Here is a 26,962-nt window from a genome sequence, read left to right as displayed (position 1 = left end):
CTCTCCAGAATTTGTTATTTGTAGACTTTTAAATGATGGCCATTCTCACTGGTGTGAGGTGGTACCTTACTGTAGTTTTGATTTGCATTTCTCTAATAATTAGTGATGTGGAGCATCTTTTCATGTGCCTTTTGGACATCTGTATGTCTTCTTTGGAGAAATGTCTATTTAGATTTTCTTCCCATTTTTGATTAGGGTATTTCTTTTTTGTTATTGAGTTGTGTGAGCTGTTTATATATTTTGGAAATTAAGCTCTTGTTGGGTGCATCATTTGCAATATTTTCTCCTAGTCCATAAGTTGTCTTTTCATTTTGTTTATGGTTTCTTTTGCTGTGCAAAAGCTTATAAGTATGATTAGGTCGCATTTGTTTATTTTTGCTTGTATTTCTATTGCCTTGGGAGACTGACCTAAGAAAACACTGGTAGGATTTCTGTCAGAGAATGTTTTGCCTATGTTCTCTTCTAGGAGTTTTATGATGTCATGTCTTGTATTTAAGTCTTTAAGCCATTTTGAGTTTATTTTTTTGTATGGTGTGAGGGTGTGTTCTAACCTCATTGACTGACATGCGGCTGTCCAGCTTTCCCAACACCACTTGCTGAAGAGACTGTCTATTCTCCATTTTATATTCTTGCCTCTTTTGTCAAAGATTGATTGACCATAGGTGTTTGGGTTACTAAAAGCCATTTATCATACACTTTAAATGGGTTAACTGTGTGGTATGTGAATTACATCTCAATAAAGCTGTTTAAAAACATATACTAATAACTACTTGCTTAGAGAAAAAATTCCTCCATCGTCAGACACGTGTGAATCATTGGGAGGGAAGAAGAGGCCAAAAGCTAGCAGAAAGCGTGTTGAGGATGCCAGTGGGTGAATTGCTTGTTCACAGGAATAGGTAATGAGAATGTTTGGCAGATTTGCTCTTCAGGGGGTAAATTAATAGCTGGAATTAACCCAAGTTCAAAAAGTGCATCCTTAGCTAATCAAGATTGTAAAAATCTGTCAGGTTTAGTACCATGGTGGATATATGTTTTCAGAGTAAGCTTAACTATAACATTATTGCAAAAAGTAAACTTCTGTAAATTAAAAGCAATAAGAGTTTTAAGTGTTCTCTCTGAATTGATGCATATTAGCAAAAAAAAATTCCCCCAGACATATCTAACTGGTTTCTAAACACTGTCCTTAATGTACAGAGTTATAGGTAATTCCATTAATTCTGTTTCTTGTGTATTGTTGCAGGAGGATTAAAAATGCCTTCTATCTGAAGCCATTCTCTATACTCTGAAGGTTCAAAAAGTGCTATCTCTTGTGCTCAAACTTGGGGCAGGGAGGGGAGGGTCTTATTTAAAAGCTAGTTAGTGTGTTTTGTATCAGGCCAGCAAATAATTCTAACCTAAATTGGAGAACACATTAATGCCAGTCTTGTGAGCTGATCATGCGCCCCTTAAACAATGCCATCCCCATAGAGGTGAGGTTGCTCTACTCATTGTTGTTCAAATCTCAACTCTTCCAGCCAGTTATTTCTGAGTAAGAGGTCTATCTGCCACCATTCAGTCCTCAACTCTGCAATACTGACATCTCATGGACTGGTAGCATGGTGTAATTCGGAGCTGGAATATTTTTTTAGTGTACACTGCCTCTCCAGATAAACTAAAAAAAAAATACTAGTAGTATCATTGACTGAGGCATTTTTATGCCAACAGCTTCATGTATATAATTGTTTTCTCCACACAAGTTGGCAATGCAGTTGTATTAGTTATATTCCCATTTTATCAGTGAGTAAATTGAAGTTTAGTGAGGTTAATCAGGTCCCCCAAAGAACCAGTGTAGTTAAATTAGTCAGGCTAGTTTGAAAGCATGTGATATGCTTCCATATCATATCTACTGATTACAAAGCTCATGCTCTTAACCATTGTGTTTCTAAAGTGTAGGCCATGGGAAAAGTGTCCTTACATTCTTCTCTGACCAGAACAGTTTTCATTTATATTTGCTGACCTAGGAAAATTACTGAGAATGTCCCCATTCATTCTTGTGGTGGCTATGAGAATATACTTTTCAGATCATCAACTGCAGAGAGTGTAATTGACCAATGAGTACATCACTTCTGCTTACATTTCACTGGTCATGATTCAATTGGAAGGGATCCTGGGAAATGTAGTTTATTCATGTGATGAGGAGGAAGAGAGCATGGATATTGGTGAACAAATAGCCTACAATCTGTAGTAGGTGTGTGTGTTCTACAATCTGTAGTACTTTTGTTATGCTTCTTATGTCTGGCAACTTATTCAGGAATAATCACTAGAAAAATAAAAACCTATTTATTTTATGGTCACACATGCAGAGTCCAGGAGGTGTAAAATGTTCATGTACTTTGAATTATCTTTTAGTATATATAGAATTTGCCTGAGAGGCATCTCGGAGGCTTTCTCTTTCTCTGTTTCCCCAGTCTGTCTCTGTTTCCCACGGTCACTTTTGTACTTTCTACACCTCTGTTCTTTCCCAGCATTCTAGATCTACCCTAAAGAAGAAGCATGTCTACTTGAGGTTCTGAGAATCCTCTCCTGGTGCCAGAAAAAGGAAGGGGAGAGCATTTATGGAGCGAAATGAGGGAGCCCTGAATCCTTTGGATTCCTCAAAAAATGGGAAGTGTATAGTTCAAACTAAGCTGTTTCTTGCTGATATTGACCACCACTCATGGCATAACTTCAGTGTGCTTTATTTATATCATAGCAAGTTTCCCTAAACAATTTCATATTCTGTGATCCAGCAATTCTATTTCGAGGAGTTAATCTTAAGGAACTAATCAGACAAGTTAGAAAAGACACATACATAAATATATTTATGACTGCATTGTTTATAAATAATGAACCAGAAACAATCTAAATATCTGAATGTCTAACAATAGGAAATTTTCACAATACATTTCAGTACATACATAGAAAGCATGAATACCACGCAGCCATCAAAAATGATGACTCACATCCATATTTACTTAATGGAAAATATTTATAATATAGAAGTAAAAAATTATATTACAAAGAGCAATTATATTATGATTCTAATTTTTATGTGCATGCATTTTCATTGGGAAATATTAGACAGATCACACCAAAGTTTTAACATTAATTATCCTGAGGTCATGGAATTTCATATTGTTTTAATATTGCTTGATTTGATAATCATTATTTCTAAAAAGGTTCACCACATTTAGTACTTGCATAATAAGAGAGTGAAGAAGTAAAATAGGGAATCAGAGAGTGGGAGATGATGATAAGTCTCAGAAGGTGGTTTGGTTTAAAAGAAGAGTCCTGACATTTTCCTTGGTGTTATGAAAGCACTTCGTTCTCAATGTTCCCAACCCGTTCTCTCACCTATCTCCTTCACTTTAGGAACTGTTAGAGGGAAGTTCTCATTTGATAATTTCACTTATTGAAATCCAGCAGTGTAGAATAAAGATATACTAAGTAACTTCCCCAAAGGCACACAAAATAAATTCCTGAAATAGTAGCTCTTTTGTCCTTTGTAAAGGCAGTTCCTTTGGTTTTACTGTGTTATGAATAAAAACAATCTTATATTTTCCCCTTTCAAAGAAACAAACTCATGATGCTAGGAAGAACAGAGCTGGTCAGTTTTTTATTTATTTATTTATTTATTTTTAAAAAATCTTTATTGGAGTATAATTGCTTTACAATGGTGTGTTAGTTTCTGCTTTATGAGAAAGTGAATCAGTTATACATATACATGTGTTCCCATATCTCTTCCCTCTTGCGTCTCCCTCCCTCCCACCATCCCGATCTCACGCCTTTAGGTGGTCACAAACAACCTACCTGATCGCCCTGTGCTATGCGGCTGCTTCCCACCAGCTAGCTATTTTACGTTTGGTAGTGTATATATGACCATGACACTCTGTCACTTTGTCAAAGCTTACCCTTCCCCCTCCCTAAATCCTCAAGTCCATGCTCTAGTAGGTCTGTATCTTTATTCCCGTCTTACCCCTAGGTTCTTCATGACCTTTTGTTTTTTCTTAGATTCCATATATATGTGTTAGCATACGGTATTTGTATTTCTCTTTCTGACTTACTTCACTCTGTATGACAGACTCTAGGTCCATCCACCTCACTACAAATAACTCAATTTCGTTTCTTTTTATGGCTGAGTAATACTCCATTGTATATATGTGCCACATCTTCCTTATCCATTCATCTTTTGATGGACACTCAGGTTGCTTCCATGTCCTGGCTATTGTATATAGAGCTGCAATGAACATTTTGGTACATGACTCTTTTTGAATTCTGGTTTTCTCAGGGTATATGCCCAGTAGTGGGATTGCTGGGTCATATGGTAGTTCTATTTGTAGTTGTTTAACGAACCTCCATACTGTTCTCCATAGTGGCTGTATCAATTTACATTCCCACCAACAGTGCAAGAGGGTTCCCTTTTCTCCACACCCTCTCCAGCATTTACTGTTTCTAGATTTTTTGATGATGGCCATTCTAAACAGTGTGAGATGATACCTCTTTGTAGTTTTGATTTGCCTTTCTCAAATGATTAATGATGTTGAGCATTCTCTCATGTGTTTGTTGGCAATCTGTATATCTTCTTTGGAGAAATGTCTATTTAGATCTGCCCATTTTTGGATTGGGTTGTTTGTTTTTATGGTATTGAGCTGCATGAGCTGCTTGTAAATTTTGGAGATTAATCCTTTGTCAGTTGCTTCATTTGCAAATATTTTCTCCCATTCTGAAGGTTGTCTTTTCATCTTGTTTATGGTTTCCTTTGCTGTGCAAAAGCTTTTAAGTTTAATTAGGTCCCATTTGTTTATTTTTATTTCCATTTTTCTAGGAGGTGGGTCAAAAAGGATCTTGCTGTGATTTATGTCATAGAGTGTTCTGCCTATGTTTTCCTCTAAGAGTTTGATAGTGTCTGGCCTTACATTTAAGTCTTTAATCCATTTTGAGTTTATTTTTGTGTATGGTGTTAGGGAGTGTTCTAATTTCATACTTTTACATGTACCTGCCCAGTTTCCCCAACACCACTTATTGAAGAGGCTGTCTTTTCTCCACTGTATATTCTTGCCTCCTTTATCAAAGATAAGGTGACCATATGTGCGTGGGTTTATCTCTGGGCTTTCTATCCTGTTCCATTGGTGTATCTGTCTGTTTTTGTGCCAGTACCATACTGTCTTGATTACTGTAGCTTTGTAGTATACTCTGAAGTCAGGGAGCCTGATTCCTCCAGCTCCGTTTTTCATTCTCAAGGTTGCTTTGGCTATTCGGGGTCTTTTGTGTTTCCATACAAATTGTGAAAATTTTTGTTCTAGTTCTGTGAAAAATGCCATTGGTAGTTTGGTAGGGATTGCATTGAATCTGTAGATTGCTTTGGCTAGTAGAGTCATTTTCACAATGTTGATCCTTCCAATCCAAGAACATGGTATATCTCTCCATCTATTTGTGTCATCTTTAATTTCTTTCATCAGTGTCTTATAATTTTCTGCATACAGGTCTTTTGTCTCCTTAGGTAGGTTTATTCTTAGATATTTTATTCTTTTTGTTGCACTGGTAAATGGGAGTGTTTTCTTAATTTCACTTTCAGATTTTTCATCATTAGTGTATAAGAATGCCAGAGATTTCTGTGAATTAATTTTGTATCCTGCTACTTTACCAAATTCCTTGATTAGCTCTAGTAGTTTTCTGGTAGTATCTTTAGGATTCTCTATGTATCGTATCATGTCATCTGCAAACAGTGACATCTTTACTTCTTTTCCGATTTGGATTCCTTTTATTTCTTTTTCTTCTCTGATTGCTGTGTCTAAAACTTCCAAAACTATGTTGAATAAGAGTGGTGAGAGTGGACAACCTTGTCTTGTTCCTGATCTTAGTGGAAACGGTTTCAGTTTTTCACCATTGATGGCGATTTTGGCTGTGGGTTTGTCATATATGGTCTTTATTATGTTGAGGTAAGTACTCTCTATGCCTACTTTCTGGAGATTTTTACCATAAATGGGTGTTGAATTTTGTTGAAAGCTTTTTCTGCATCTATTGAGATGATCATATGGTTTTTCTTCTTCAGTTTGTTAATATGGTGTATCACGTTGATTGATTTGTGTATATTGAAGAATCCTTGCATTCCTGGGATAAATCCCACTTGATCATGGTGTATGATCCCTTTAATGTTCTGTTGGATTCTGTTTGCTAGTATTTTGTTGAGGATTTTTGCATCTATGTTCATCAGTGTTATTGCCCTGTAGTTTTCTTTTTTTGTGACATCTCTGTCTGGTTTTGACATCAGGGTGCTGGTGGCCTCGTAGAATGAGTTTGGGAGTGTTCCTCCCTCTGCTATAATTTGGAAGAGTTTGAGGATAGGTGTTAGCTCTTCTCTAAATGTTTGATAGAATTCACCTGTGAAGCCATCTGGTCCTGGGCTTTTGTTTGTTGGAAGATTTTTAATCACAGTTTCAATTTCAGTGCTTGTGATTGGTCTGTTCATATTTTCTATTTCTTCCTGGTTCAGTCTCGGCAGGTTGTGCCTTTCTATGAATTTGTCCATTTCTTCCAGGTTGTCCGTTTTATTGGCATAGAGTTGCTTGTAGTAATCTCTTATGATCCTTTGTATTTCTGCAGTGTCAGTTGTTACCTTTCCTTTTTCATTTCTAATTCTATTGATTTGAGTCTTCTCCCTTTTTTTCTTATTGAGCCTGGCTAATGGTTTACCACGTTTGTTTATCTTCTCAAAGAACCAACTTTTAGTTTTATTGATCTTTACTATCGTTTCCTTCATTTCTTTTTCATTTATTTCTGATGTGATCTTTATGATTTCTTTTCTTCTGCTAACTTTGGGGTTTTTTTTGTTCTTCTTTCTCTAATTGCTTTAGGTGCAAGATTAGGTTGTTTATTTGAGATGTTTCCTGTTTCTTAAGGTAGGATTGTATTGCTATAAACTTCCCTCTTAGGACTGCTTTTGCTGTATCCCATAGGTTTGGGGTCGTCGTGTCTCCATTGTCATTTGTTTCTAGGTATTTTTTGATTTCCTCTTTGATTTCTTCAGTGATCACTTCGTTATTAAGTAGTGTATTGTTTAGCCTCCATGTGTTTGTATTTTTTACAGATCTTTTCCTGTAATTGGTATGTAGTCTCATAGCATTGTGGTCGGAAAAGATATTTGATATGATCTCAATTTTCTTAAATTTACCAAGGCTAGATTTGTGACCCAAGATATGATCTATCCTGGAGGAGAATGTTCCATGAGCACTTGAGAAAAATGTGTATTCTGTTGTTTTTTTATGGAATGTCCTATAAATATCAATTAAGTCCATCTTGTTTAATGTATCATTTAAAGCTTGTGTTTCCTTATTTATTTTCATTTTGGATCATCTGTTCATTGGTGAAAGTGGGGTGTTAAAGTCCCCTACTATGATTGTGTTACTGTCGATTTCCCCTTTTATGGCTGTTAATATTTGCCTTATGTATTGAGGTTCTCCTATGTTGGGTGTATAAATATTTACAATTGTTATATCTTCTTCTTGGATTGATCCCTTGATCATTATGTAGTGTCCTTCTTTGTCTCTTGTAATAGTCTGTTTTAAAGTCTATTTTGTCTGATATGATAATTGCTACTCCAACTTTCTTCTGATTTCCATTTGCATGGAATATATTTTTCCATCCCCTCACTTTCAGTCTGTATGTGTCCCTAGGTCTGAAGCGGGTCTCTTGTAGACAGCATATATATGGGTCTTGTTTTTGTATCCATTCAGCCAGTCTTTGTCTTTCGGTGGGAGCATTTAATCCATTTACATTTAAGGTAATTATCGATATGTATGTTCCTATTCCCATTTTCTTAATTGTTTTGGGTTCGTTATTGTAGGTCTTTTCCTTCTCTTGTGCTTCTTACCTAGAGAAGTTCCTTTAGCATTTGTTGTAAAGCTGGTTTGGTGGTGCTGAACTCTCTCAGCTTTTGCTTGTCTGTAAAGGTTTTAATTTCTCCATCAAATCTGAATGAGATCCATGCTGGGTAGAGTAATCTTGGTTGTAGGTTTTTCTCCTTCATCACTTTAACTATGTCCTGCCAGTCCCTTCTGGCTTGCAGAGTTTCTGCTGAAAGATCAGCTGTTAATCTTATGGGGATTCCCTTGTGTGTTATTAGTTGTTTTTCCCTTGCTGCTTTTAATATGTTTTCTTTGTATTTAATTTTTGATAGTTTGATTAATATGTGTCTTGACGTGTTTCTCCTTGGATTTATCCTGTATGGGACTCTCTGTGCTTCCTGGACTTGATTAAATATTTCCTTTCCCATATTAGGGAAGTATTCAACTATAATCTCTTCAAATATTTTCTCAGTCCCTTTCTTTTTCTCTTCTTCTTCTGGGACCCCTATAATTCGACTGTTGGTGCATTTAATGTTGTCCCTGAGGTCTCTGAGACTGTCCTCAGTTCTTTTCATTGTTTTTTCTTTATTCTGCTCTGCAGTAGTTATTTCCACTATTTTATCTTCCAGGTCACTTATCCGTTCTTCTGCCTCAGTTATTCTGCTATTGATCCCTTCTAGAGTATTTTTAATTTCATTTATTGTGTTGTTCATCATTGCCTGTTTCCTCTTTAGTTCTTCTAGGTCCTTGTTAAATGTTTCTTGCATTTTCTCCATTCTATTTCCAAGATTTTGGATCATCTTTACTCTCATTATTCTGAATTCTTTTTCAGGTAGACTGCCTATTTCCTCTTCATTTGTTAGGTCTGTTGGGTCTTTACCTTGCTTCTTCATCTGCTGTGTGTTTTTCTGTCCTTTCATTTTGCTTATCTTACTGTGTTTGGGGTCTCCTTTACGCAGGCTGCAGGTTCGTAGTTCCCGCTGTTTTTGATGTCTGCCCCCAGTGGCTAAGGTTGGTTCAGTGGGTTGTGTAGGCTTCCTGGTGGAGGGGACTAGTGCCTGTGTTCTGGTGGATGGGGCTGGATCTTGTCTTTCTGGTGGGCAGGTCCACGTCTGGTGGTGTGTTTTGGGGTGTCTGTGGCCTTATTATGATTTTAGGCAGCCTCTATGCTAATGGACGGGGTTGTGTTCCCGTCTTGCTAGTTTTTTGGCATAGGGTGTCCAGCACTGTAGCTTGCTGGTCATTGAGTGAAGCTGGGTCTTGGTGTTGAGATGGAGATCTCTGGGAGATTTTTGCCATTTGATATTATGTGGAACTGGGAGGTCTCTTGTGGACCACTGTCCTGAAGCTGGCTCTCCCACCTCAGAGGCACAGCCCTGACACCTGGCTGGAGCACCAAGAGCCTGTCCTCTACACGGCTCAGAATAAAAGGGAGAAAAAATAGAATGAAAGAAAGAAAGCAGATAAAATAAAATAAAGTAAGATAAAATAAAATAAAGTTATTAAAATAAAAAATATTAAGAAAAAAATTTTTTATGGGGAGGGTGGAGGGAGGGAGACGCAAGAGGGAAGAGATATGGGAACATATATTTACATATAACTGATTCATTTTGTTGTAAAGCAGAAACTAACACACTATTGTAAAGCAATTATATTCCAATAAAAAAAGATTATAAAGAGTTTATTCATATTCAAAAGTGGATCAAATCATATAAAAAGTTTTTTAAGTAAAAAAAAAAGAAAAGAAAAAAAAACCCAGACGGACAGAACCCTAGGACAAATGGTGAAAGCAAAGCTATACAGACAATATCTCCCACAGAAGCATACATATACACACTCACAAAAAGAGGAAAAGGGGAAAAAATAATATATCTTGCTCCCAAAGTCCACTTCCTCAATTTGGGATGATTCGTTGCTATTCAGTTATTCCACAGATGCAGGGTACATCAAGTTGATTGTGGAGCTTTAATCCGCTGCTTCTGAGGTTGCTGGGAGAAATTTCCCTTTCTCTTCTTTGTTCGCACAGCTCCTGAGGTTCACCTTTGGATTTGGCCCTGCCTCTGCGTGTAGGTAGCCTGAGGTCGTCTGTCCTTTGCTCAGACAGGACGGGGTTAAAGGAGCAGCTGCTTCAGGGACTTTGGCTCACTCAGGCCGGGGGGAGGGAGGGGTACGGAGTGCGGAGCGAGCCTGCGGTGGCAGAGGCCGGCGTGACGTTGCACCAGCCTGAGGCGCACCGTGCGTTCTCCTAGGGAACTTGTCCCTGGATCACGGGACCCTGGCAGTGGCAGGTTGCACAGCCTCCCGGGAGGGGAGGTGTAGATAGTGACCTGTGCTTGCACACGGCCTTCTGGGTGGCAGCAGCAGCAGCCTTAGCATCTCATGCCTGTCTCTGGGGTCCACTCTTTTAGCCGTGGCTCGCGCCCGTCTCTGGAGCTCCTTTAAGCAACGTTCTTAATCCCCTCCCGGCTAGTTGTGGTGCACTAGACCCCTTCAGGCTGTGTTCACTCCGCCAACCTCAGTCCTCTCCCTGTGCTCCGACCGAAGCCCGAGCCTCAGCTCCCAGCCCCGCCTGCCCCAGCGGGTGAGCAGACAAGCCTCTCGGGCTGGTGAGTGCTGGTCTGCACCGATCCTCTGTGTGGGAATCTCTCCGCTTTGCCCCCCGCACCCCTGTTGCTGTGCTCTCCTCCGCGGCACCGAAGCTCCCCCCCTCCGCCACCCACAGTCTCCGCCCGCGAAGGGGCTTCCTAGTGTGTGGAAACCTTTCTTCCTTCACAGCTCCCTCCCACTGGTGCAGGTCCCATCCCTATTCTTTTGTCTCTGTTTTTTCTTTTTTCTTTTGCCCTACCCAGGTACGTGGGGATTTTCTTACCTTTTGGGAGGTCTGAGATCTTCTGCCATCATTCAGTAGGTGTTCTGTAGGAGTTGTTCCACATGTAGATGTGTTTCTGATGTATCTGTGGGGAGGAAGGTGATCTCCGCGTCTTACTCTTCTGCCATCTTCCTCCTCTCCCCTAGGTACGATGATTCTGGCCCGCCATCCCCACGACTGTCGCGGCTTCGGCCGCCGGGGCTCCTCCAGAGCCGGCAGCCTCAGTGAGGCCGCCCTCCCCTAGGGCTCCGGGGCAGTTAGTTCCGGGACGGCGGAGGGAAGAGACCCCGAGCCGGGAGCTCCAGCTCGGTGGAAACGCGGGCTCCGTTTGGCCAGTCATTTTTGTAACTGAAGAGCAAAGCTTAACAAAAACTTTCACTGATTTCGGAGACGTTAGGCTATTAAAATTGTGTGGTGGCCATGAGATTGCATCTCTTGGATCTTCTACTCTGGGGAGCCCCAGATGTGGCACTATGAAGTCCATCTGCTTTCTGCTCCAAAGCCATACTTCCAAAGCAATGACAGCTTCACAGGGCTGCTCCCAGCTACTGACTGAGTGCAGCATGGGTACTAAAGCAAGCATGTTCCTGGAAGATGCAGGACTCCTCTGATGGATGGCTTAGGCTCAAGGACTCCTCTACAGTATTTCCAGATTCTCTTAGAACTGCATTGTAGACTAAGATCTTCCACCCAAGCTTCCTTCCTTCCCTCTGTCCCTCACTTGGGTTCAGACCTGCATTGCAGTCTGATGTCTCTTCCAGCCTCTCCCAGCTGCCTTTCCATTTTCTCTCACAGGTATGTCCCCTAATAAATTTCTTGAACCTTTAATGCTATCTTGGCATGTGGTTCTCAAAAGACCCAAACTAATGCAAATAGTTCATAATGTGCCCAAGAGATTAAAGGTTCAGTGATGTGTTTATAACCACACTTACCACAATTCAGGTGCAGACCTGGAACCAGAAGAAAGCATTTTCCCTGCAGCTGTCCTTTAGGGGTTCCATTGAAACCTAAACTGAAATTCTATTAAATTTATTTCACTTTGAATGGAGTTCCTCTAGAAGTCTTCTAATCACCCAACAATCAGAAATACTAATTACCTTGGCAGAGTCAGAACTTGGAACCCACAATCACAACCATCATTCAGCAGCATCAGTGATCTTTAAAATTAATCTGTCTGTCTTGGAATATTTACTACTGATTCATTATTGGCATTGGACATTGCCCTTAAATTCTGTAGGACTGTTTTCTTCATTTTGAATCTTTTGCTATATGGGAGTCTCTTTGGGTTTAAGAACAGTGGCTGAAACATCATAGGGTTTGAATCCTGGCTCCAGCTATTATTAACTGTGTGACCTTGGGTAAGATACTTAATGTATCTTAGCCTCAGTTTCTTTATCTACAAGATGGGTTTAATAATAATCTCCTAGGGTTATTATGAGGAGAATAGTATTTGGTGCACAGTACATTTTCATAAATATTGGGTATTGTGGTTAGTATTAATTTATTGATCCCGTCCTTTGTGCCTAGGTGCTCTGGGGAAAACTATGAATATAAAACAGTGTGGTTGAGGAACTCATAGAACAAAACTGTCTGGACATAATTAATTGTACAGCTGTGGGATAAGGGCTATATGAAAGGAAAATAGAAGGTACAGGGCTTCTATAAAAATAGGGTAAAATGAGTTCTGGGAAGGCTTCCCAAGAGATATTAGTTACACTTGAACTGAGTTCTGAGGGCTATAGAACTTGATTGGTCAAAGCAAGTCTTGCACACAAAGGGGATAGCTCATGTGGAGGCATGTGGATGTAGAACAGCATGGGGCATTCCAGGCAGGTGCAAGAGATTTGATCTAATCCAACTGAAGAATGTGAGAGGAGAAGCATTCAGAGACCTACTTTGAGAGGTTGGCTTTGACTTTCATGCAATGGAATCTGGATTTCATACCTAGAGAGTGGAGGGTCATCAATAAAAGGGTTAGAACAGGCTAGGAGCATCACCAAGGATGTGTTTTAGAATGCTTTTTCTGGAAGCTTTATGGAATATAAATCAGGTATGGAAAAGACTCAAGAAAGACAGGAAGACCAGTAGGGAAGCTCTTATGATAAAGCCAGAAAAGGAGAGGGCTGGAAAAACCAGGATATAGAATACAAGAAGGGGAACAAATTTGCAGAAAGAGATAACAAGTTCTTCCTTTACATATGCTCTGCTTAATTCTGCAAAAAACTTGAAGTGGCTTTTAGAAAATACACAGGATAGTTAAATAAATAAAAAGTAGAGGACTAGGACCAGGAGGAATACAAATTAGATAAAGAAAAATATGAGCTGGAATAGAAATAAGACAAATACGTCAACCTTTTTGGGCTTGAGCAGGTGCTATCCTGACAGCTAAAATGAAAAAATTGATTTGGTATAGTGTTCATCAGCTGTACTACAGGTCAGTTTTCTCATCATTACTGTCAAAAGCATCAGTTAATGAGACCATTTGGAATGTTGGGTTTAGATATCTGGGAGATGTCTAACTAGAAATGTCAGTAACATTTCCATCTATGAGTCAGGTACTCCAAAATGGGCCAGGGCTGGAGAAGCACATTAGTGAGACCTCATTGTCCATGTGGCCATCGGAACCATGGTGTAGATTAAACTCATCCAGGGAGGCTGTGTTGGCCAACTTCTTGTCCAGATAAACTACTGGTGTTGGACAAGATGTTCTCTATGATCCTTTTAGCTCTCGCATTCTGTGGTGTTGCCTTTTGCAAACAGAGTGCTACCTGTCTTATTCACTGAATTATTGATTGGGTGAGTAGTTATTGAGCACCCACTATGTGTCAGACACTCTTCTATAGACTGGGAATATGACAGTGAATGAAACAGACAAAAATCCCCATTCTCATGGATCTTACATTCTCGTGGGTGCCTAGGGGATCTTAGCTCACCACCTGTCTGCTGCCTTGGAAACACCCGGAAATCTGGATCTGCAGAAATAATTTAGATCCTCTCTATGGCGGAGTTGGTCCCAGTCAGGATCTTAAAAGTAACCCTTAATACACGGAGGATCTAAGAAAATGGGATTCTTTTGCCCTAAGCTAGCCATACCTTCTGGGCTGCTTCAGGTTCAGTTGGATCCAACTCAGTTCAGCCTGATTCCCTCAAAGCTGGAGCAAGTTCTGTTGAATTGGGAGGGGCAGGTGAAGGAGAGCTTGTGGAGCAGTACATCATTGCCTGTGTTTTAATTTGCAAATGAACCACATGTCTGGATTTTATGAAACATTTAATTCTTGAACTTCATAACCAAGCCACCTTACTCAACATTTCCTACTCTATCAAAAAAAAAGTAACCTTTATTGAGTATCTTGTCCACTTGGCTGAAGTAGTACACATAGGCACAATGCCTTTGGGTTCTCTTCTCTTACCTCCATGTGCATCGACTGAGTTTTATTTTTGCTTTTATTTCCTCAGATTCCCATTTTTCACTCCTAGTAGATTGGAAGAGATACTCTATTTCTATGCTTTTTGTGATTACCCTGGAATTTTTCGTGCACTTATTTATCAAATCTAAAGTAAATCAATAATGTTATCTTCTTCTCAAATAATACAAGGACCATACAAGGACCTTAAAACATAAATGCTAATCACTCCTTACTCACAACTCCTTTGCTTTTATTGACCATACAACCACATAATTCTATTTTGAGTGCTAACCCTGTAAATTATATGCTATTGACTTCAATATGTGCTCAATTTAGCCTACATGTCGACCATTTTATATGCTCAGCATTCTTTCTTTCATCTCATACATTCCTTTTGTGTTCATTTTCCTTTTCCTGGAAGTACATCCACTATAAGTTCCTTTAATGATGGCATTGGTAATTAGACCACTAAAACATAGTAGTAGTAATAACAATAATGATGATAATAAAAGTAATAACTACAAATTATTGCATGCTTACCGTGTGTCAGGAACTGTGTTAAGTGCTTTAAATGGATTATCTCTTAATCGTCACCAAAAACCTGTCAGATACCATTATCATCTCTATTTTACAGACAGGAAATCTTAGATTAACTAACATGCTTAGGGACACATAACTAGACCAGAAACCATTTCTAACCCAGTGTCCATGCTCCTAACCATTCTTCTTGCATCCATACAACTGTGGACATATTTCAAAATTTCTTCTATAGTCTCTTCTGTCTTACTTGTCACTAGACTTCAGATTCAATTTGTGAATAAAAATGTTTAGCACCAATTGGAGGCTATTCACAAATTGAATCTGTAAGTCTAGTGACAAGTAAGACAGAAGAGGCTTGAGAGGTTTTTCAGATATGAAGCTATCATTACAATCAGAGTCCTTCTTTTGTGGCTACACATCAATAAGTATATAAATTGCAGGCAAACTATAGCCCAGTTCTACATCATTAATCATGCTGCAGCGGATCAGACTTCAAGCTATCTTAGCCTAAGCAGAAGGAAACCACTCTCAAGTTTGTGGCCTAACACCCAAAACATTGTTTTCCATTATTCAAAGCATGCATACATATTGAAACTTTCCTTTTCTAGGACCTTTTGAAGTTACTTTTCCAGGCACCAATCTCCTCCTCAAATCATGATAATAGTTGTTTGTTCAAGATAGGGCTCTTCTGTGGCCTCTCATTTTGTGGTGCTGAATCTCACCACAACCATCTGTATGTTATTCATGTGTATTTGATTTGAGTCTTGATAAGAAGATTATATTATTGAAAGGAAACGTCAGATAAGAAGATTACATTATTGAAAGGAAACATCATTCAAGTACCATCAGGTAAATATCTCTAGTCACCATCTTAAGGCTCTGCACAGCCTGAGAGAAACACTGCCTGGAAAGCTCACTCTCATGTTGGGGAAAGAAAATTCCATGGTGTTCTGAAGACCTGACTAGTACCATATCAAATAAAACCTACTAGGGGTTAGTGCTCAATAAATTTTATGGAGCAAGCTAAGCATCACTTCTAGGTCTTTTGGCCATTACAAGAAAGAAAGAAACAAAAAGTGACAAGGAAGCATAGGAAAGCTGGTGTAGCTATACTGCTCTGATACAAAGTAGGCTTCTTCAGGACAAAGTAGAGGACAAGTATTACCAGGGATTAAAAGGAAATTTTATGAAAAGAAAAAAGTCTATATATTGAGAAGGCATAACAATCCCAAATGTGCATCCATCTAATAACAGAGCTTCACTATACATGAAATAAAAACTTACAGAACTAAAGGGAAGAACAGAAAAAGCTATAATCAAAGTTGGAAATTTTAACATGCCTCTTTCAGTAATTGTCAGCATAAGTATCCCCTCCCCCTGCAATAAACAGGAATGCAGAAGATCTGAGCAACACTTTCGGGTAACTTGATCTCCCTGATATTTATAGAGCACTACATCTAACAACAGCAAAATACACATTATTTGAAAAATGTAAGGAATTGCCTTAGTAATCAAAAAATTATCTACAAATAAAAGTCCAAGCCCAGATGGCTTCACAGGTGAATTCTACCAAATATATTTTTTTAAATGAATACCAATTCTTTTCAAACTCCTCCAAAGAACAGAAGAGCAGGAAACACTTCCCAATTCATTCTATGAGGCCATTATTACCCTGATACCAAAAGCAGGCAAAGATAACATAAGAAAGAAAGGTACAGACCAATATCTCTTATGCATATAAACACAAAAATCCTCAACAAAACACTAGCAAACCAAATTGAGCAGCATGTAAAAGGAGTTATACACCATGACCAAGTGGGTTTTATCGCAGCAATGCAAGCTTGGTTTAACATCCAAAAATGTATTGCACCATATCAATAGACTAAAACAACAAAAACCACATGATCATCTCAATAGTTGCAGAAAAAGAATTTGATAAGATCCAAGACCTCTTCATGATGAAACACTCAACAAACCAGGAATAGAAAGAAACTTTCTCAATCTGATGAAGCACATCCACAAAAACCCATAGCTAACAAAATATATAATGATGAAAAATTTGATATTTTCCTCCTAAGATCAGGAATAAGAGAAGGATATCTACTCTTGCCGCTTCTACTCAACATTGTACTACAGGTTCTAGGTAGGGAAATTAGAAAAGAAAATGAAATAAAAGACATCCAGATTGGAAAGGAAGAAGCAAAACTACTTCTCTTCACAAATGACATGACCTTGTATATAGGAATTTCTAAAGAATCACTAAAAAACTATCAGAACGAGTAAATGGGTTCAGCAAGGTTGCAAGATACAAGATCAATATACAAAAATCAATTGTAGGGCTTCCCTGGTGGCACAGTGGTTGAGAATCTGCCTACCAATGCAGGAGACATGGGTTTGAGCCCTGGTCTGGGAAGATCCCACATGCCGCGGAGCAACTGGGCCCGTGAGCCACAACTACTGAGCCTGCACGTCTGGAGACTGTGCTCCGCAGCAAGAGAGGCTGCTATAGTGAGAGGCCCGCGCACCGCAATGAAGAGTGGCCCCCGCTTGCCACAACTAGAGAAAGCCCTCGCACAGAAACGAAGACCCAACACAGCCAAAAATGAAATTAATTAATTAATTAATTTTAAAAAATCAATTGTATTTTTATACACTTGGAATGAACAAGCCAAAAATGAAATTAAGAAAGCAGTTTCACTTACAACAGCAACAAAAACAATAAAATGGGAATAAATTTAATAAAGTATAAAACTATAAAACATTATTGAAAGAAATTAAAGAATATTGAAGCAAATAGAAGGAATCCTATGTTCATGGATTATAAAACTTAATATTGTTAAGATGGTAATGCTCTCCAAATTGATCTACAGATTCAACACAGTCTCTATTAGAATCCCAGCAGGCTTCTTTGTAGAAATTGACAGGCTGAACCAAAAGTCTATATGGAAATGCAAGGGGCCAAAAATAGCCAAAACAATCTTGAAAAAGAGCAAAGTTGGATGACTCACACTTCCAGATCTCAGAACTTACTACAAAGCAACAGTAATCAAGAAAAATGTATACTAGCATGAGAATAGACGTAAATCAATGGAAGAGAACTGAGAGTTCAGAAATAAACCCTCACATTTATGGTCAACTGATTTTCAGCAAGGGTGCCAAGATTATTTAATAGGGAAAGGAATAGTCTTTTCAACAAATGGTGCTGGAGCAACTGGATATCTACATGCAAAAGAATGACCTCACACCATACATAAAAATTAACTCAAAATAGATCAAAGGCCTAAATGTAATAGCCAAAGCTATAAAACTCTTAGAAGAAAACACAGGGAGGGGCTTCCCTGGTGGCGCAGTGGTTGAGAATCTGCCTGCTAATGCAGGGGACACGGGTTCGAGCCCTGGTCTGGGAGGATCCCACATGCCATGGAGCAACTAGGCCCGTGAGCCACAACTACTGAGCCTGCGCGTCTGGAGTCTGTGCTCTGCAACAAGAGAGGCCGCGATAGTGAGAGGCCCGCGCACCGCAATGAAGAGTGGCCCCCGCTTGCCACAACTAGAGAAAGCCCTTGCACAGAAATGAAAACCCAACACAGCAAAAATAAATTAATTAATAAACTATCCCCAACATCTTCTTTAAAAAAAAAAAAAACACAGGGGGTAAATCTTTATAATCTTGTGTTAGGCAATGGATTCTTAGATACGAAAAAGCATAAGCAAGAAAAGAAAAAAATAGATAAAATGGACTTTATCAAAATAAAAAGTTTCATGCTTCAAAGGAAGCTATTAAGAAAGTGAAAAGACAACCTATAGAAAGTGATAAAATATTTTCAAATATATGTCTAATTAGAGAATATATAAAGAACATTTTCAGTTCAAAAATAAAAGATGGCCCAATTTAAAACTGGGAAAAAGACCAAGACAAACCATTGTCTAGAGCATAAAATAAGATGCAATACATTTCATAAGATTGAAATCATACAGAGTTCAGTTTGTTTTCTGATCTCAATGGAATTAAATTAGACATAAATAATAAAAAGATATGTTGAAATACTTCAAATATCTGAGGGGTTATTTTCTAAGTAACCTATGGATCAAAGAAGGATTCACAAGTGAATTTAGAAAATATTTTGAACTGAATGATAATGAAAATACAACATATCAAAATGTGTGGGATGTAGCTAAAGCAGTGTTTAGAGAGAAATGTATGCCTTCTCTACAAAGTAAAGATGTGTATATTTTTAAAAACTCATTGAATTGTACACTTAAGATTTGTACATTTTACTGTATGTAAATTTAGCTTCGATTAAAAAAAAATAGCACCAGACTGTCAGAGAGATAAACAGAAATCATGGGGTAAAAAAGAAGGAATTTAATAAATGAAGATTGGGGAAGCAATGGTTACAGTGTGTTTTGGTAGCAAGACTTTTTTTTTAATGTATAATTAACATAGAGTAAAATGTACAAATCTTGATCACTCATATCAAGATGAAGAGTATTCTATCACCACAGAAAGTTTCCTCCTGCTCCAGTCCATTCAGTCCCCCTCCCTCAACCTCTAGAGTTATCTCAGCAGTTTTTACAATAGTAGTTTTGAAAGTGAAACTGCTCAGTAGTGTCAACTTTGGCAGAGGTCAAGTAGAATAAAGATTTAGGAGGACACTGCAGATGATAAAAGGAATGGGGGAAGATTCCAAATTGAAGTTAATCTTGAAATGAATGGGAAGTGAAAAAGAAACAAACTTTTTTAAAAAAATTATTTTATTTATTTAATTTTATTATTTTTTGTTTGCGCCGGGTCTTAGTTGCAGCATGCGCTGGATCTTCTTGCTGCATGCGGGATCTATAGTTTTGGAGTGCGGACTTCTTAGTTGTGGCATGCATACAGGAATCTAGTTCCCTGACCAGGGATCGAACCTGGGTCCCCTGCACTGGGAGCGCAGAGTCTTACCCACTGGACCACCAGGGAAATCCCGAAACAGAAAGTTTAAAAAATCCTGACACTGCTAGTATACTTTATGGTGAAAAGGAGAAAAAAAAGCAATTATCTTTCTAATACTTGAGACATTTTCAATGTATTTGGGAAGATAAAACACTTTGAAAATGCTTTTCATCAATAGCCTGAACAATGATTTATAAGCAAATAATATTCTAACATGTACATATAATTTATTTAGTCACTTTCCAATGTTGTTACTGAACCAAACTCGGGTCTGCTCGCCCATATGCAGTAAGGCCAATCTGCTGCAGGAAGGGGGACCCCTTCCAGGGCCTGGGAGTGGGCTCTTGTTTAACACTGGGAAATGAATTATCCAAGGAGACACACGTGCTGACAAAGCAAGAGACTTTATTGTGAAGGGGCGCCCAGGTGGAGAGCAGCAGGGTAAGGGAACCCAGGAGAACTGCTCTGCCACATGGTTCACCGTCTCTGGTTTTATGGTAATGGGGTTAGTTTCTGGGTTGTCTCTGGCCAGTCATTCTGACTCAGGGTCCTTCCTGGTGGCGCACGCATCGCTTAGCCAAGATGGATTCCACTGAGGAGGATTCTGGGAGGTTGGTTGGATATATGAACTGGCGTCTCCTCTCTCCTTTTAACCTTTACCGAATTCTTCCAGTTGGTGGTAGCTTGTTAGTTCTGCATTCCTTACCAGGACCTATGGTGCCTGGCCAGGGCAGGTGGTTCCAGTCATGGTTCCCCTAACAAATCTACTGACACGGGTTGTGGGGAAGGGAAGTGCAGCTTTATTGTAAGGCACCAATACTAGGAGAAGGGGTGGCTCATGTTCAAAAACCCTGAACTCCTCAAAGGGTTTCAGGAAAGTATTTTTAAAGGCAAGATGAGGGAGGGTCATCCCAGACTATGTGATCAGCTCATGCACAATTTTCTTTTTTTTTTTTAACATCTTTATTGCAGTATAATTGCTTTACAATGGTGTGTTAGTTTCTGCTTTATAACAAAGTGAATCAGTTATACATATACATATGTCCCCATATCTCTTCCCTCTTGTGTCTCTCTCCCTCGCACCCTCCCTATCTCACCCCTCTAGGTGGTTACAAAGCACCAAGCTGATCTCCCTGTGCTATGCGGCTGCTTCCCACTAACTATCTATTTTACGTTTGGTAGTGTATATATGTCCATGCCACTCTCTCACTTTGTCACAGCTTACCCTTCCCCCTCCCCACATCCTCAAGACCATTCTCTAGTAGGTCTGTGTCTTTATTCCCGTCTTACCCCTAGGTTCTTCATGACCTTTTTTTTTTTTTTTCTTAGATTCCATATATATGTGTTAGCATACGGTATTTGTTTTTCTCTTTCTGACTTACTTCACTCTGTATGACAGACTCTAGGTCCATCCACCTCACTACAAATAACTCAATTTCATTTCTTTTTATGGATGAGTAATATTCCATTGTATACATGTGCCACATCTTCTTTATCCATTCATCCGATGATGGACACTTAGGTTGCTTCCATGTCGTGGCTATTGTAAATAGAGTTCATGCACAATTTTCTGATTGGTTGTTGGTGATCAATCCTTAAGTGCCAGAAAGTCTGGAGGCTAAGTGCTCCTGATCATCAAGTAGTTAATTTCTTCCATTTGGTGGTGGTTTTAGCATCTTAAAAACTCAGGAAATATGCATCAGATACTATTACCTATGTACTTCAGAGAGGAGCTAGAGCAGAGAATATGGGGGAGGGGTCTGTCCTGGGAAAGCCCCATAGAGTCCTGCTTGGTTACAATGTTAAACATGTTTATTATATCCAATTCTTTATTATTTTAAATAATAATACAGTTGACCCTTGAACAACACTGTCTGAATTGCATGGGTCCACTTTTATACAGATTTTTTTTCAATAAATATGCACTACAGTACTGTACAGTCTGTAGTTGCTTAAATTTGAGGATGTGGAACTGTAAAGTTTATAAGTGGATTTTCCCTGCCTTGTTCAAAGGTCAACTGTATAATAAATAACCTTATACATGCATTTTTGTTTGTCAGTCTAATGAGTTCAATTGCTCAATAAACAATTTCAAGTACCTACTGGATTTCAGGCACTTGGCTAGATGCTGAGGGTTGGATCAGTGGACAAGACAGAAATGTATGGGAGGAAGAAACTTTTTCCTCTACCTTCTTAGGTTCAGGCTGGCCCGTACAAATTAAACTGACAAAAGACAGATTAACAGAAGCAAAAAAAAAAGGGACTTCCCTGGTGGCACAGTGGTTAAGAACCTGCTTGCCAATGCAGGGGACACGGATTCGAGACCTGGTCTGGGAAGATCCCACATGCCAAGGAGCAACTAAGCCCATGCGCCACAACTACTGAGCCTGTGCTCTAGAGCCCGAGAGCCACAACTGCTGAGCCCATGTGCCACAACTACTGAAGCCCACGTGCCTGGAGCCTGTGCTCCACAACAAGAGGAGCCACAGCAATGAGAAGCCCGTGCACCACAACAAAGAGTAGCCCCCGCTCGCAGCAACTGGAGAAAGCCTGCACGCAGCAATGAAGACCCAATGGAGCCAAAAATAACAAAATAAATAAAATAAGTTAAAATAGAAGATTTAATTACATATGTATGCATGGAAGTTCACAAAGAAATGTGGCTCAAGGAGGTGGTTAGAATTTGAGGCTTATGTACCATCTTAGGCTAGACAAAGAAAAATGGGTTGGGGAATTCCTGGGGGGAGGGAATGGTAAGTTAATGGGAGGGTAAGGAGAGGAAATGTATGATTGATAAAGTTTGTTTAATAAGGTTTGTTATCGAGGTAAGAATCATCTGAGGAGTTAAGAGTTGTTTCTAGGAGTAGTTCTCTTCCTGATACAGAGAGGGAGATAACTTTACAAATAGAAATTTATGTCCTGCTTTTAGACAGAAAGGAGTGGGGGGGCGGGCAGAGAGCTAATTGCCTTCAGCTCAAAAGAATACTTATGCTAAAGTGGCATATTTGAGGGTGGCATATTCTGGTCCCCCTCAGACATAATAGCTGTCTCAAGGAGATTATAGTCTAGCAAAGATGAGAAACATTGACTAATTGTGATTGATCTTAACTAAGCAGAACTAGGAGTTCAGAACTTGGGGATTTAACAGAGTCTAGGGACCCAAAAAAGGCCTTTCTGAAGAGGTTACTTTTAGTCTGAGGTCTAAAGGCTAAGAAGGAGTTTACTAAAAGGGGAAGAATGAAGCGTGCCAGTGTGAAGGCCCAAATGGAGGAGAGAATGATGCCTTAGAGTATCTAGAAGAGGTGGAGAGAAAGGAAGGCAGGGATACCATCTCCTAAGGACTTGTAGACAACTCTAAGTATTTCATCCATTTTCCTCAGGGCAATAGGAAGCTATTGAAGGATTCTAATCAGGACAGTAACAGGGTCATCAATGCAAATGGCAGTTGACTTCTTCAGTAAGCTTCACTTCTTCCACATTTTGGGAAGGGAGGAGGGCTTGTCTGATCTGGTTCCTGAGTTGTCCACAGAAAAGTTTCCTCAGTGTTATAAATTGCTGCCCACCTCTCCATGCTGCCTCACTCCTGCTCACTCCACTGCAGTTGTAGCTTAGACATTAAGCAGAGTTCCCTAATGGGCTGCAGCACCTCTGTATGGCCCCAGTGAGAGAGAAATGAGGCCGGACACATCTTCTTTTCTTCTGTGCATTTATCCCAATAGTTCCACCCTTTAAAGCTGTATGGATATTAGAATTCCCTACATGGTTGAGAATTACAGTGCAACAGGGAAGACAAAAAATCTAAAAGGACATAGCAAATATGTTTACCGCCTTAAGCCAAAGGAAAAGGACCCAGTATGTATGTGGGGAGGGGTGCCAAATTTCACACCCATGTTCTCAGATCCACTTCCTCTCCGAGAGAACCATCTTCTAACACCCATCTCACAGATCTTTACCAGCCTTTCAGTACATCTTTCCAGCGCACATAGGTCTTGTTTCTCAGCCCAGGATATATCTCTCTGCTTCTAGCAATTTCCCTAAATCTGAGTTGTTCAATCAATAATTGTGACTTAGGTCCAGCAGGACAATCCACGGTAATCTTTGACTTTCTGTATCCCATAGAAACCTCTAGGTGTTCATTGGCACCACTCTTATGTTTTAATGTGAGCTCCTCCCACCAGCACGACTTGCATACAAGTCTCTGTTTTGGTGATTGCCCAGTGGGTAACTGTTGGAACACATACTTACGTGTACCCACATACCCTCACCCATAGTCTTCAGAGGACAAACATTATTTGGCCGAGACAGTACAAACAAGTCTCACAAGAAGGAAAAGGCAATAATTCCCTAAGGTTTCATAATTTACAAGGTCACCTCTCTCACAATGGAGTTAGTACAGTACATAATTATGCAAAGCGGTGTTAGTTCCTTTCTATTATCCCCTTCTCCAAATTGTACCTCCTTGAGCTTGCTGAGAATAAGAAATGGCCCATTACTAAGCCATATACCTCTTAATGACCACTCAGTTAGCTGCACAAAGACCTGGTTAAAGTTCAAAATGACCTCTTGAAATTTTCCAATTAGCTATTAGACAAAGGCCATCCGTCTTCCCAGCCTCTGTCTTGGGAGGAAGACTTTAGTGCTTGGGAAGTGAGTATAATCAGATTTGAATTTTTATCAGAATATCCTGAGTGTAAGTGGAAAGTGGATGGGGGGAGAAGTGCAAGAGAACTTGCTGGGGGGCCAGGAGGAGAAAGAGGACAGGTACATTGTGATCTTAATTTTGCAGTCAAACAACTCACAAAAAAGGAATTCAAAAAAGGGAGCTTTGTCAAGTAAGATAGGTTCTAGTTTGCACTATTGAAATTACTCTGAGAGGGTGGTAGTGTCTTAGAAAATTTATAGGGTTTCATGAATGTGGATTATCACTATTTTATAGATAGGAGGGAAAATGTAATAAGATGAAATGGCACTCCCCCAAAATAACCAAACAGTGATAGAATCTATGATCTGTACAAACTAATATAATCTTTTCCTCATCACTTTCCAAAGGGAGATCCTCGATAACAGCAACAAAATTCCAGAAACTTTGTGTGTGATGATGACCACTTTATAAGCATTTGGATCAATTTGATACAACTAGGATAACTATGTCACTTTTGTTCTAAAATTAAATTTAACAAATGATAATTCAGAAATTACTACCCCCACACCTCAGATACTCTTCCTCAGAAACGAGATTTCAACTTCCCTGACACTAAATTTGGGCAGAGGTGTCAAATCATTATAATAACTGCAAGCTGGCCCCAGCTAAAATAGCATTTCAGCAGCCTGCCACTGGCATATAATCAACTGCACACCCACCACTGCTGGGCTTGGTACACAACTGTGGCACCAAAAAAATGATTAGAATGTACCTCTCGGTGCCAAGTATTGCAGTACAACAAATTAACCTTTGACCAGAATAATTATTTTCCTGCTTTCTGGATGTCTAAGTCAGTTAAGCATTTTCAGATCAATGCAACCATATGTCTACCTGTAACATGAGAAATGGTTCCTTATTTGTAGAATAACCCTCTCTCTCACAAAGGACATACTATCTCTTTTACCTTAGAAGGGTGGGCAACTGGCTATTTCAAAGTATTTGACACACTAAACAGTCCAGAAGTGCTGACCTATGTGTATCATATTATTATATCATATTTTAAACATTCCCACACAAAGTTGACCCAAACAAATAGTCCTCTACAAAATAGTTTCAGTGCTTTAATTTTCTCGGGATTGTCAAGATCAATACCTTTCTCTGCACCATATATCTTTGTTGTTAGAGAAAAGTAGGTTTCCCTGGAGAAGAAGAAGGATCTATGAGTTGTTATGTATATAAAGGCAATTGCAGGAGGAAAATGGTAGAGAGTGGGCTGCTGCTCTAAATAGTCTAGATGTATTCCTTTACTTAAGTCTCAGTATTTCTTATTTTTCTATTTCTGGACTTTTAGCTGAAGTACAACACTATCATTATTAAATTGTTCATTATAGTCATCTTTTGTAGAAACTTAATTCATACCTAAGTTTGCAGTGTTCGGGATTACAGGCATTCCTGTTTATTTGCAGCTTACTTCTTCCATAAAATGTCAGTGGAAGCCTTACTTCAGGGTAACCCCTCAAAAATTATGTGTCATTTTCTATCAAATAAATGTAATACAAATGTGCTCTCCTTAAAGGAGACCCCATGGGACCAAAACAAGCCACAAACAAAAATCAGAATAATAAGAATCATCAGTCACAATACTTTATATAAATACACTTTTTAATGTGAACTCTGAATAAAGGTATAATTGTTGAAGTTTTATCCAAGAGTGTTAAACAACACAAAAGAAAAATCTTTTTAGAAGGAATAGTTAATGCCTGAGGGCTTTAAATGGCCATTTAACTTAGAGTAGAAGCACAAACTGGAGTTGATCTGTAAGGGCTAGAGCACACATTAGCTGCATCTCCCCCTTCTGCTGGACGGATCCAAAAGTAGGAATATTGTGGCATAGTGTATAATTTTGTCTTCTAAACAAGACAAACAGTGGACTTTGTTTTGTAGAACAAAGTCATAGGGTGTAATGAAAGGGGCATATGTTTTAGAATTAGAAATATACAACTTTAGATACTGCTTCTACAACTGTATTGCAGTGTGGGGCTCTGTTTTCTCGAGTGTAGAAGGAGGATAAAGCCAATTGGAAGAGACTGCTGTAAGAATTAAGTGAAATGTTTGTAAAAGCACCTGGCTCAGAGTAAGTACTCAATCCTCTCTGGTCCTTTCAACCATGAGTGACATGATTTTCATTGGATTTAAGTGGGGTTTACAAGAAGCTCAAAGCTGTTTTCCTAAGGAATGTATCAATTTTGTAACAAATGTAGAAGAAAAAATAGGAATGCACCAATTTCTATTGTAATAGTTCAGGAGGTCATACAAACCATTAAATAGAGAGATGCCATCAACATAAAAAAATTAATTCATAAATACATCCTCATACCTACCAAATCCATTGATTATAAAGATCAGCAAATGTATAATATCAGTTTTACTCTTTTTTTTGGCTTTAGAATGACTATAGAATGATATTGGCCCCCAGATGATTGATACCTAATAAAAATGATTAAAATATGGAAAATACGGAGTCTGAAGAATGCCAACCTCATTATAATTTTTTCTAATACAGGAGGAAAAGATGGATAACTAATTCTAGAGTTTGGTTGTCATAAAAGTATTCATTTTAGAATTCTTATATACAATGTATACTTCCCTGTTGTAAAAAGCTGGTCTGTTGATTTAAGAAGCTCAATCAGTTTGGTATCCTGCAAA

The sequence above is a fragment of the Stenella coeruleoalba genome (genome assembly GCF_951394435.1).
Source record: "Stenella coeruleoalba genome assembly, chromosome: X".
In the NCBI taxonomy this organism is placed as follows: Eukaryota; Metazoa; Chordata; class Mammalia; order Artiodactyla; family Delphinidae; genus Stenella; species Stenella coeruleoalba.
The sequence above is the reverse complement of the archived record's forward strand: the minus strand, read 5'-3'. Positions refer to the sequence as shown.